Source organism: Mobula hypostoma, chromosome 1 (genome assembly GCF_963921235.1).
Source record: "Mobula hypostoma chromosome 1, sMobHyp1.1, whole genome shotgun sequence".
NCBI lineage: Eukaryota > Metazoa > Chordata > Chondrichthyes > Myliobatiformes > Myliobatidae > Mobula > Mobula hypostoma.
The window spans coordinates 175,880,460-175,893,850 of NC_086097.1; positions in this window are offsets into that span (position 1 = coordinate 175,880,460).

The window sequence follows — 13,391 nt, forward strand, 5'->3', positions numbered from 1 at the left end:
ATGGCCTACTCCTGCACCTATTTTCTATGTTTCTATGTATCATCTGACCTCCCATTTATTTCACCAGGCTGAGCATCACCTGTCACTCAAACAGTCCCTCCTTCCTTTGTCTGTAAAGGAGTGCAGAAGCAGGCAACCTGTCCTTGGAAGTAACAACCTGCTGAAAATCATAACATCGAGTGTCCATTAATTAACACTGCCTTCGGTCACCATAGCAACCTTCGAGCTGCTCAGTGCTGTCTCCAACTCCAAACTCAGTAAAAATCCAAAGTTACTTCCAATGCCTTAAAGTGACAGTCCACTGTTAATCTTCGTCTCTCCCTCTCTTTTCCAAAAGCAACATATCGGTGGTAAATACTTCCATCTCTCTCTCCTTTCCAAACAAACCATCAATGATAAATGTCTCTCTCCAAACAGTTAATAGGGGCACTCCTGGATCCACTCACATCGGGTCAGAGCCACATAGCTTGGAAACAAGCCCTGCAGTCCAAATGGTCCATGCCAATCAAGATGTACATCTAAGCTAGTTCCATTTCCCTGCATTTGGCCCAGTCATTTTTCTGCCTCAGTCACTTTCTCTGGCAGCTCATTCCATTTTTTTTTAAAAACCATACTCTGAGTGCAAAAGTTTCATTATTCCTATTAAATCTGTCCCTTTTCAACTTAAACTAATGGCCTTTACTCAGGATTGATTCTACAATCCTGTGTAAAAGTTTCTGTACATTTACCCTGTCTGTGCCTGTCATTATTTTTATACACCTGTATATATCTCCTCTATTCTCCTCCATTTCATTGAAAAGAGTCTCAACCTCTCTCCACAGCTCAGTCCCACAAGCTCTAATAATATCCTCAAATCTTCTCTGCATGCTTTCCAGCTTAATGTCACCTTTCCTGCAGCAAGGTGACGAAAGCTGAACCCTGTTCCACATGTGGCCCTTGTCAATCTGCTGTCTAGTATGTTTCTGCTTCTTCCACTGTCCCGGCATCAGTTCAGGGCACTTACCACTCATTGTGCAAAAAAAAAAAAACGTGCCCCACACATCTCCTCTAAACTTTTCCCCTTTCACCTTAAATGCATGTCCTTTGTACTTGGGAAATGGTTCTGACTATCAACCCTATCTATGCCTCTCCTAATTTCTCTCAGGTCTCCCCTCAGTCTCTAACAATCCAACCCAACTTTGTTCAACCTCTCATTATAGCTCACTCCCTCTTCAAAGCCCCCACATCCTTCCTTTAATGACGCAATCAGAATTACACACAATCCTCCAAGTGCAGCCTAACCAAAGTGTTATACAACTGCAACATAACTTCCCAACTCTTCTGCTCAATGTCCCACCAGTGAAGGCAAGCCTGCCACATGCCTTCGTTGCCGCACTATCTTCCTGCATAGCCACTTCTTGGGAGCCATGGACTTGGACACCAAGATCTCTCTGTCATCATTAGAATACAGAAGGTTAAGAGTGGACCTCGTTGGAACACACAACAAATTTTCGCAGGGCTCAACAATAGGAGAGCATCTCCCTGTCTAGCCTCTGCAGCCAGGGACCAAGGACTCAGCCTCTGTAGTAATTCATTTTGATCTGAGATGAGGAGAGGCTTCTCATTCAGAGGATGAGATGAGGAGAGCTTTTTTTACTAGCTGTAATCTCCACCACAGAGCTGGCTTAGGCCTTTATAGAATACATGCAGAAGGTAGATCGATTGCGAGATACAAGAGGCATTGAAGAGTGTGGGCAGAGTGGAAATGTGGTGTTGAGATTGAGGGTCAGTCATGACAGTATTGATTGATGGAGCAGACTCAATCGGCCAAATGGACTGTTTTGCCCCCATTTTCCATGTAATCCAGTGAAATGACCCTGAGCTGTCTCCAGCAAAAGTATATTCATCCTTAAAAAAGGTCAAAAATCATATCAGGTTCCTTACTTATACACTCCAACCTCCGCCTTCCTTGCAATACATGCAACTCTAATAACTTTCCGTTCCAGGTGGAAAAGGTCTTCAACCTCAAAGAATGAAGAGCTAATGGATCAATGAGATCAATCCAAGAGCTTTACTGTTTCAAACAAATCAAGGGGCAAGGCTGAAAACTGGAAATTGGCACTGGGGTGATCACTAGGAAGTATCCCATGGGCTCCAATTTGACCTCACCACTCATGTCAGAACTGAAACAGAATGGAAGCAGAAGACCATCAAAAAGGAGGATCCAAGGGCAACAAAAATTAGACCTTGTTAAATTAAATTCTGGGTAGACTTGTGTCCTGCACAACAGCACAACCTAGTGGTAATGCTAGACACGTGCAATGAATTACCAGGGATAAACCAGCTTTGCCCAGCCTCTCTCCTTATAGCTCACAACTTCTCATCCAGACAGTATTGTGGTAAGCTTCATTTGCACCCTCTCCAAAGCCTCCATGTCCTTCTTGTAATGGGGTGACCAGAATTTCTCACGATCCTCCAAGTGGAGTTAATCCAAGTTTTATCCAGCCGTAACATCTTGAGTCTTATACTTAATGATCCCACCAATGAAGTCAAGCATGCCAAATGCCTTCGTTGCCACATTTACTCATGTAGCCACCTCCATGGACCCCAATATCTCCCTGTACATCACTAGAGCATAGAAGAATAAAAGGGGATCTCATTGGAATACAAAGCAAATTCTGATAGGACTCGAAAACAAGTATGCCTCTCCTCAACAGGGTCTACTGCCAGGGATCGTGGTCTCAAGCTCTGGAGTAATTACTTTAAATCGGAAAGATAATAGGATGTAGATGTTTCGGATATGATAGGGGCAGATGTCAAAGGGGGAATAGAAATTGTTTCGTTGAACAAGAAGACCATTACTGCAACAATGAGCAAGGATTTCTCAGAAGGGTCTTTAAATGAGGCCACATGGGTAGAGCTTAGAAATAAAATACAGGGGCAATCATAGAACATATTAAAACTGGTATTAGTGTATAGTTAATTGAAAGTAGCATCACAGATATACGCTGCTGAGAAAGGCATTTAGAATGTTGGCTTCATATGCCAGGGCATTAAATACAGGAGATTTACAGCACAGGAACAGGCCCTTTGATCTATGATGTTTTGCTGAAATAAGTTAATAATTGAAAGCTTAAGTAAACTAATTCCTTCTGCTTATACATTGTTCATATTCCTTTGTTATCTGCACAGTCATGTTTATCTAAAAGTCTCATAAATGCCTATATCATACCTGCCTCATCACCATCACAACCCAGGGACTCACCACTCGCTGCATAAACTCTCCCTTGAATTTACCCCTCTCATCTTAAACACGTCCTCTAGTATTGGACATTTCAACCCTACCCTTCCTCTCAATCCTGTAAACTTCTATTAAGTCTCTACTCAGCCTCCGTCACTCCAGAGTAAACAACCCAGGATTGTCCAACCTCTCCTTGTAGTAAATGCTCTCTAATCCAGGCAGCATCCTGGTAAACCTCTTCTGTAGCCTCTCCAAAGCCTCCACATCCTTCTATAATGAGCTGATCAACTGACTGGGATTATACTACAGGCCTCCCAAAAGCCTGCAAGAGATGGAGAAGCAGATGTTTTGGCAAATCAGAGAACTTTAAGAGGAATAGGAGAAATAAGGTTGTGGTAGTAGTGGATTTCAACTTCCCCAGTATTAATATTTGGTTCAGGGAATCCAGAAAGAACTGCTTAGGTGGATTCAGACCTGGCTGAGAGGGAGGAAGCAGAGGATGGTGGTTGAAAGCTGCTTCTCAGAATGGAGGCCAGTGAGTAGTGACATGCTTCATCAATAAATTTGTGAATGACACTAAATTAGGAAGTATGGAAGATCGTAATGAAGGTTATCATAGATTACCTTTCATGAGATCTTGATCAGTTAGGGAAGTGGGCTGAGGAGTGACAAATGGATTTCAATACAGATTGGTGTGAGGTGATGCATTTTGAAAGTCCAACCAGTGTAGTTCATATACAGTGAACGGTAGGACACTAGAGAGAGTAATGGAACAGAGCGATTTAGGATTGCAAGTGCATAGTAAATTGAAAGTGCTGTTGCAGGTAGACAGGTTGGTGAGAAGGCATTTTGCATGTTGGCCTTCAGTCAGGGCATTAAATACAGGAATTGGGATGTTATGTTGCAGTTTTATAAAATCTCGGTGAGGCTGTACTTGGAGTACTGAGCGCAATTTTGATCACCCTGTAATAGAAAGATATGGCGGGAGGACCGCCCCTGTCTGCAAATGGCGTAGCAGTACTTTTGTGCTGCTCTTAGTTTTCTTTCTCTCTCCCTAGTTTAAGCTTTGAATTTAAAATTTTTACTTGTTGATTCTTGAGGGTGATCAATATGTCTATGTCTACGAGAAGTGGGAAGAATTTACCTGAACCTAGTGATAAAGGTAATGGGAAAGGAAAGGTGCAAAAGGAAAGATCTGATGAAATGCCATCGTAGGCTGAAGATATCGTTCGGACACTGAATTCAATTAAGGATCAGAATGGATCAATTGAACACCAACTAGAAAAGAATAGTAATGAAATGAAGTCATTTCTGGGAAAACTTAATGACCTGGAAACTCAAGTTATTACATATGAAGAGGAATTGAAGATAACTAAGCAAAAGTTGTCTGAAGCTACAACTCATTTGGAAAGATATCAAAATAAGATTATAGACCTGGAAACGTGGTCTCAACAAAAGAATATATGAATTGTTGGGCTGCAGGAAGGAGCTGAAGATGGAGATTTAATTGCTTACTTTGGTAAGCTTCTCCACACTTTATTTCCTACCATTCTGTCAAAGCCACCTGCTACAGAAAGGGCACACAGGGCATTTATCTCGAAATCGAAGGACTCTAGTAAACCAAGATCTGTTCTGGTCTGCTTTCATCACTTTAAAATTAAAGATCAAATAATGCGACAGTCAAGAAAACAGAGAGTTTTTAGATTTATAGAATCTGAGCTCTGCTTTTACGAAGATTATCCAAGACAGATAATGGAACAGAGATCAAAATTTGCCCTGGTAATGAAACAAGCATATGATAAACTTTTTCCCTCTTTGAGGTATCCGACAAGAATTAAAGTTTTTCCTGCTAATTCTCCTCCTTGTACTTTTTTTGATCCAAAAGCTGCACTGGACTTTGTTCAGGCTATACCCGCCGCTGTTACTGACGCCGCTGCTGAATGAACCTTCTGAAAGGCTGTTTGGCTATCTGTATATTGTTTGCATTTCAGAAAGAAGATTTATGAAGGTCAATTGTATATTTCATTGAGAGACTAATTAATGAAGACAAGGAGGGTTGTTCATTATTGCATATTGTTGGTTTTCCTTTGGAAAGATTTATGGCTTAAGTATGTCTATCTAAATGATCATCTGAACATTTGATGACAGAGAAGAAGATAAGGGGATTGTTCCTTTAATTTAATACTTGGTTTGTTTCTTTTTTTAATCAGCTAATTGGTAGTTTTTTACTACTAATAGGGCTTTTTATATATTTTTTCTGTTTTATTGTAACAGTTTATAATTGAATTTAAAGCTTTTTTAGGGAATTAATATTAAACTTAAAGATGGCACTGGTTTTTCTCTCTAAGAGATAACATTATTTTGGTTCTTTCTTGTTTATTAGTCGATGGAATGTAAATACCTTTTTTGCTGAGACTATATATTTTTTTTACAAGATCACTCTACATTTTTTACTAACTGGGGGGAGGGAAAGAAAACACAGACAGAACGGTCAGTAGCTTTGAACTCTATCGTAGATCGCTTGCCTTTTTCTGGCTTCCGGGTGTGGGTGGGTGGGTTTAGAGGTAGGTGTTTCTTTCCCCATTGGGTGGTTCCGGAGCATGTATGTTTTTTGTGTGGTTGTATTCTTCATCACCGCCATTTTTGATCATCCCGTATTGGTATGTGCTCTGTGCATGTATAAGGTAGAATAAAATTATAGTATGGTATATAAACAGATTAATATAATAAGTTGGAATGTACATGGTTGGAATCATCCTATTAAATGAAAAAAGACTTAAAATTATTAACCAACTCCAACTTGATATAATTTTTGCTCAAGTGACACATATCAGGGTGGGAGATCAAAATAGATTTTTTGGATGGTGGAATGATTTGCCATTCCACTCTATTTCTCAGAGTGAAACAAAAGGTGTGTCTATTTTTATTAAACCTAATATATTTATTCAAGAGGATATTGAATCAGATTCTAATGGTAGATTTTTAATTGTTAAAGGAATAATCTGTAACAGAAAAGTTGTTTTGGTTAATTTGTATGGTCCTAACTTAGATGATCCTTCCTTTTTTTCAAAAAGGTATTTGCTTTACTGCCTGATTTAAATGAATATATGCCGATAATGGGCGGGGATTTTAACTGCTGCTTAAATCCTATGATTGATAAGAGCTCAACCAATCAGCGACGTCCAAATCGATCCACGTCATTTATTAATTCCTTTTTGATTGATTTTGGGTTGATTGATTTGTGGAAGTATCTGCATCCCAATAATAGAGAATATTCTTTCTTCTCATGTTTTTAAAAAAAATTCGAGGATCGATTATATTATAATCGATCCCCGCTTCTTGCCTAGTGTTAAAACTTGCGACTATGACGCTATTGCTATATCTGATCATGCACCTCTGAGTTTGTCTTTTGAATTTGATTATGTCATTCTTGTCTGCCCACCTTGGCACATGTCTCAGACATTATTGCAAAACTCTGACTTGATATAGGGGGTATGTCTAAATTAGTTATATGGGATACATTTAAAGCATTTTATATGGTCAGATTATTTCTTATTCAGCTAAACTTAAAAAATGACCTAAAGCAGAATTAAATAAAATTTCAAAACAAATTAAAGATTTAGATAATATCTATGCAATTTCCCCTAATACTGATTTATTTAAACAAAGGGTGGAACTTCAATCACAATATAACCTGTTATTAACTCATCCCATTGAAGGATATTTGCTTAAGTTAAAGAGCCAATTTTATATGTTTGGAGATAAAAATAATAAACTGCTCGCATCTCAATTAGGATTCATAGGAAAATTCATAGGAGAGATGAATAGCATAGCTCAGGAATATGAAGAAATGAATAAGATTTTTCAAGATTTTTATGCTGAACTTTATAAATCTTAATGTCCCTTAGATTCCTCTGAAATGAATGCTTTTTTAACAAAAGATTGTTTTTCCTAAAATCTCAGTTGAGGATCAAAAAACTCTTGATGCTCAAATCACTGAAGCCAAAATTCATAAAGCTATTTTTTCAATGCAATCTGGTGAGTCCCCAGGACTTGATGGCTATCCTGTAGAATTTTATAAAAAATTTGGAAAGTTGCTTTCTCTGTATATGTTGGAAATGTTTAAGGATTCTTTTGTGAAAGGTGACTTACCCTCTACTTTTTATGAGGCTTCTATTTCTTTAATTCTTAAAAAAGATAAAGATCCTGACTGTGCTTCATATAGACCTAATTCATTACTGAATGTCGATGCTAAGATTCTGTCAAAGATAATGGCCAATCGGTTGGAGAATATTTTGGGTAAAATTATTTTTAAAGATCAAACAGGCTTTATAAAGGGTCACTATTCTTTTTCAAATGTTCGGAGACTATTTAACATTATATATTTTTCCTCTTTTAAAACTCCACAATGTGTTGTATCTCTGGATGCTGAAAAAGCATTTGATCGAGTTGAATGGAAATATTTATTCAATGTTTTAGAGAAATTTGGCTTTGGTGCTAATTTTAATAATTGGATTAAAATTATATATAAAGCCCCTATTGCTACTGTTGTCACTAACAATTGTAGGTCTCCTTTTTTTCCAGCTTTCACAGGGGACAAGGCAAGGCTGTCCATTAAGTCCTTTGTTGTTTAATTTAATATTAGAACCCCTTACTCTTGCTCTTCATGAGGCTAAAAATATCCATGGGATTTTTGTGAATGAGACCATGCATAAGATCTTTCTTTACGCTGATGATTTATTGGTTTATATATCTAACCTTGATGAATCTATTCCTGCCTTGCTAAAATTATTTAATGAATTTGGACGTTTTTCAGGATAGAAAATAAATTTTAGTAAAAGTGAATTGTTTCTTTTAAATGATTCTGTCTCTATATATGATAATACTCCTTTTAAAGTCAGACTCTTTTAGATATTTAGGTATAATTACTAAAAAATATAAGGATCTTTATAAAGCCAGTTTTGTTCCTTTAGTAGACCCTATGAAGTATTTATCTGGTAGATGGAGTCCACTTACATTTTCACTTGTTGGTCGTATTCATATAGTTAAAATGATGATTTTACCAAAATTTTTATATTTATTTCAGAATATTCCTGTTTTTTTGACTAGGAAGTGTTTTTGATCAGATTGATTTTATTATTTTATCTTTTATTTAGAATAATAAAAGACCAAGAATTAGTAAATGTCACTTACAAAAATTGAAAAAGGATGGAGGTCTTGCTTTGCCTAATCTAAAAATGTATTATTGGGCTGTTAATGTGCAATACATGTCTTTTTGGTTATACTGGGTTGATAAGAGTGATTGGCCAATTTGCGTAGACCTGGAACTGAAAGTTGTAAAACAGTTTTATTTAACCTCGTTTTTGGGAGCTCCTTTACCTATGCAATTAGTTAAAGTTGTTAATTTAAACCTATATCCTGTGATTAAGTATTCTTTACAAATTTGGCTCCAGTTCTGCAATTTTTTTAATCTTAAAAAATTTAAACTTTGTAGTTTAATTTATCAAAATTACTTTTTTTCAGCCTTTGAGTGATCCAAGTTTTTTTACTTTGGAAAAATAAAGGTATTAATTCTTTTTTGGATTTATTTAAAGAAGATAGATTGATGTCTTTTGAACAATTAATTGATAAATATTCTCTTTCATACTCACACTTTCTGCAATACATAGAAAAAATAGGCGCCGGAGTAGGCCATTCGGCCCTTCGAGCCTGCACCGCCATTTATTATGATCATGGCTGATCATCCAACTCAGAACCCCGCCCCAGCCTTCCCTCCATACCCCCTGATCCCCGTAGACACAAGGGCCATATCTAACTCCCTCTTAAATATAGCCAATGAACTGGCCTCAACTGTTTCCTGTGGCAGAGAATTCCACAGATTCACCACTCTCTGTGTGAAGAAGTTTTTCCTAATCTCGGTCCTAAAAGGCTTCCCCTTTATCTTCAAACTGTGACCCCTTGTTCTGGACTTCCCCAACATCGGGAACAATCTTCCTGCATCCAGCCTGTCCAATCCCTTTAGGATTTTATACGTTTGAATCAGATCCCCCCTCAATCTTCTAAATTCCAACGAGTACAAGCCCAGTTCATCCAGTCTTTCTTCATATGAAAGTCCTGCCATCCCAGGAATCAATCTGGTGAACCTTCTTTGTACTCCCTCTATGGCAAGGATGTCTTTCCTCAGATTAGGGGACCAAAACTGCACACAATACTCCAGGTGTGGTCTCACCAAGGCCTTGTACAACTGCAGTAGTACCTCCCTGCTCCTGTACTCGAATCCTCTCGCTATGAATGCCAGCATACCATTCGCCTTTTTCACCACCTGCTGTACCTGCATGCCCACTTTCAATGACTGGTGTATAATGACACCCAGGTCTCGTTGCACCTCCGCTTTTCCTAATCGGCCACCATTCAGATAATAATCTGTTTTCCTATTTTTGCCACCAAAGTGTATAACTTCACATTTATCCACATTAAATTGCATCTGCCATGAATTTGCCCACTCACCCAACCTATCCAGGTCACTCTGCATCCTCTTAGCATCCTCCTCACCGCTAACACTGCCACCCAGCTTCGTGTCATCCGCAAACTTGGAGATGCTGCATTTAATTCCCTCATCCAAGTCATTAATATATATTGTAAACAACTGGGGTCCCAGCACTGAGCCTTGATACCTTCAAGTTAGACATTTTTTACAAAAATATTTAAATAATCTCCCTTACATATTGGAGGCTGACCTGTTACATACTATTATGAGTATGAATCCTTTGATTAAGGGTTCTATTTGAAGAATTTATAATTTACTATTACAATGGGATAAGCGTCCTTTGTCTAAGATTAAACAGGATTGGGAAAAGGAACTTAATTTGACTTTTATGACGGAGGATTGGATGCGAATATTGAAGTTGGTTAACTCTTCAATTTATGCTAGCCATTCATTGATTCAATTTAAAATTGTACATCGTTATCATTTGACGACAGAGAGACTTTCTAAAATCTTTTCTAATGTTGATCGTCATTGTGATAGGTGTAAAACTGAGATAGCTACACTGACACACATGTTTTGGTCTCGTTCTATATTGGAACAATTCTGGAAGTCAGTTTTCTCAACAATTTCTAAAGCACTTAAAATTAATCTACAACCTAATAAATTAACTGTGCTTTTTGGAATAATTCCTCAAAATATTCATGGTATTTCTGTGTCTGACCAACATGTTATTGCATTTGTTACATTGGTTGCTAGGAGGACCATTTTGTTGAAGTGGAAGGATACATCAGCTCCCACTTTGTGACAATGGTTCTCTCAAGTGATGCTATGTCTTAGTTTGGAGAAAATTAGAAGTTGAACCTTTGAACCTTTATTTGATTTTGGGAAAAGATGGGGCTCATTTGCTCGTTATTATCATTTGAGCTAATTGATATAATTTTTCCACGATCTGATTGTAAATTTTTTAGTATATTTTCTTTTCTTGCTGGCGGTTTGATGTTTATTTTTAGAAGCTTTTTGTATGACGCATGACTCTGGGGTTGTACATCTCATGGGTTTTTTTTCCCCTTACTTTTCTGCTTAGTAGGTTTTTTTTAAAATCACAAATTTTTTTTCAATCTTTAATATAATGTCTTTTTTGAGATATTGTAAGTGTTGTTACTTCAATGTACTCGTTATTTTTTCTGTATAATATAACAATAAAAAGATTTGAAAAGAAAGAAAGAAAGATATGGTTAAACTGGAAAGAGGACTAGAAGGCCTGAGTTCTAGGGAGAAGTTGGCTAGACCAAGTCTTTATCCAGTGAACACAGTAGAATGAGAAATGACCTTCTCAAAATTATTAAAATTATAAAGGTAGATGGTAACAGTCTTTTCCCCAGGGTGGGAGGGGGTTTCCAAAACAAGATGGTACAAGTTTAGGGTGAGAGTGAAAGTATTTAAAAGGGACCTGACGGGCAACTTTTTCATGCAGAGGGTGGTGAGTGTATAGAGCAAGCTGCTGGAAGAAGTGGTTGTGGAATGCACAGGCAGGATATGGGGAGCCATTCCATGAGTCTTTGTTTGGCCTTACCTTGGCAGTGGAGGAGGCAGAGGTCAGTGCAGGAACATGCATTAGGACTAGAGAATGACTTGCAGCCAGAATCTTGAGATGGCCACTGTGGAACAAAAAAGCAAATTACGGACAAACAAAATTTGGGGTGAGAAGGCGTGGGATGAGTTTGGGGTGGTTTGAGAAACCAGGGGTCCTCGAAGATTTAGGAGGCCTGAAGTGGGGCAATGGGTGTCCTACCATCCTCCAGATGCACCTCCAAGTAGGACATTGACAGACATGTGCGTGGATAGCACATGAAGTTTAATCCAGACCCACGAGGTGATACTTTTTGGAGAGTACTAATGATGCTAGGGCATTTGCCATGAATGGCGGAATCAGGGATGACTGAGGAGTGAGAGAGTCCAAGTCCATATGTCCTTGAAGTTGGCAACCATAAGGGAAGAGTTAAATTTGATTTCTCCTTGGTAAATGCTAATATGCATAACACAAAATGGAAGTTTGACAAATGGTATCAGCTTGGAATGTGGCAACAACCGGGAGATGTCTATAGATACAGCTCCTTGAGATTAGATAAAGGTGAAGAATGGTTTCTTACTTACAGACCTACTGTCCCTGTTTCTAAGTTATGCACTTTGGCTGTAATGTGTAAGAGAGAAGATGGTACAGACTGGCACCACTAAGGGATGGAAAAGTGCTTGGGTGAAAGTTATGTTAGATTCGGTAGGAAAGATTTTCTGTAACGACCCTTGTGACAGTGGAGCTGAATGAATCTGTTTGAAAGGGTGCTCCGCTCCTTATTCAGTTGGTCATGGAGAAGATGTGCCAGATTGTCCATAATGAATAACAGTTTGTTTAGTGACCTCCTCCCCACAACCAACTCAAAAGAGTCAGGGTTACATATACACAGTGCGTATAAAAAGTATTCACCTTCCTCCCCCACCCCCCTTGGAAGTTTTCATGTTTTATATGTTTGACAACATTGAATCACAGGAGATTTAATTTGGCTTTTTTAAACATTAATCAACAGAAAAGATTCTTCCATACCAAAGTGAAAACAAATTTCTACAATTAGTCTAAAATTATTTCAATTAATAAAAATAATAGATTGCTTAATTACTCACCCCCTTCAAGTCAGTACTTAGTAGATGCACCTTTGGCAGCAATTACAACCTTGAGTCTGTGTCTCTATCAGCTTTGCACATCTGACACTGCAAATTTTCCCCATTCTTCTTTACAAAACTGCTCATGCTCTGTCAGATTGCATGGAGATTGTGAGTGAACAACCCTTTTCAAGTCCAACCACAAATTGGATTGAGGTCTGGAATCTGACTCGGCCACTCCAGGACATTAACTTTGTTGTTTTTAAGCTATTCCTGTGTATCTTTGGCTTTATGCTCGGGGTCATTGCCTTGCTGAAAAACAAATCTCCAAAGTCACAGTTCTCTTGCAGACTGCATCCTCTACCTTCGCAAGCTTGCTGCAGTGAAGCATTCCCAGAGCATGATACAGCCACCATAGCATTTAGTCTGATGGCCAAAAAGCTCAATTTTGGTTTCATCAGACCACAGAACCTTCTTCCAGCTGACTTCAGAGTTGCCCACATGCCTCCTGGCTAACTCTAGCTGAGATTTCAAGTATTTTTTTTTAAAACAGTGGCTTTCTCTTTGCCACTCTCCCATAATGTTGCAACTGGTGAAGTACCCAGCTATTAGTTGTTGCATGCACAGTCTCTCCTATCTCAGCCACTGAAGCTTTTAACCCCTCCAGTTATCACAGGTCTCTTGGTGGCCTCCCTCACTGGTCTCCTTCTTGCACAGTCACTCAGTTTTTGAGGACAGCCTGCTCTAGGCAGATTTACAGCTGTGGCATGTTCTTTCCATTTCCCGATGACTGACTTAACTGTACTCCAAGGGATATTCAGTGACTTGGAAATTTTCTTGTGCTTTTCAATAACCTTTTTGCAGAGTTGGCTTGGAGTGTTCTTTTGTCTTCATGGTGTAGTTTTTGCCAGGGTACTGACTCACCAGCATTTGGACCTTCCTGCTACAGGTGTATTGTTACTACAATCAGTTGAAACACCTTGACTGCACACAGGTGATCTCCATTTAACCAATTATGTGACTTCTAAA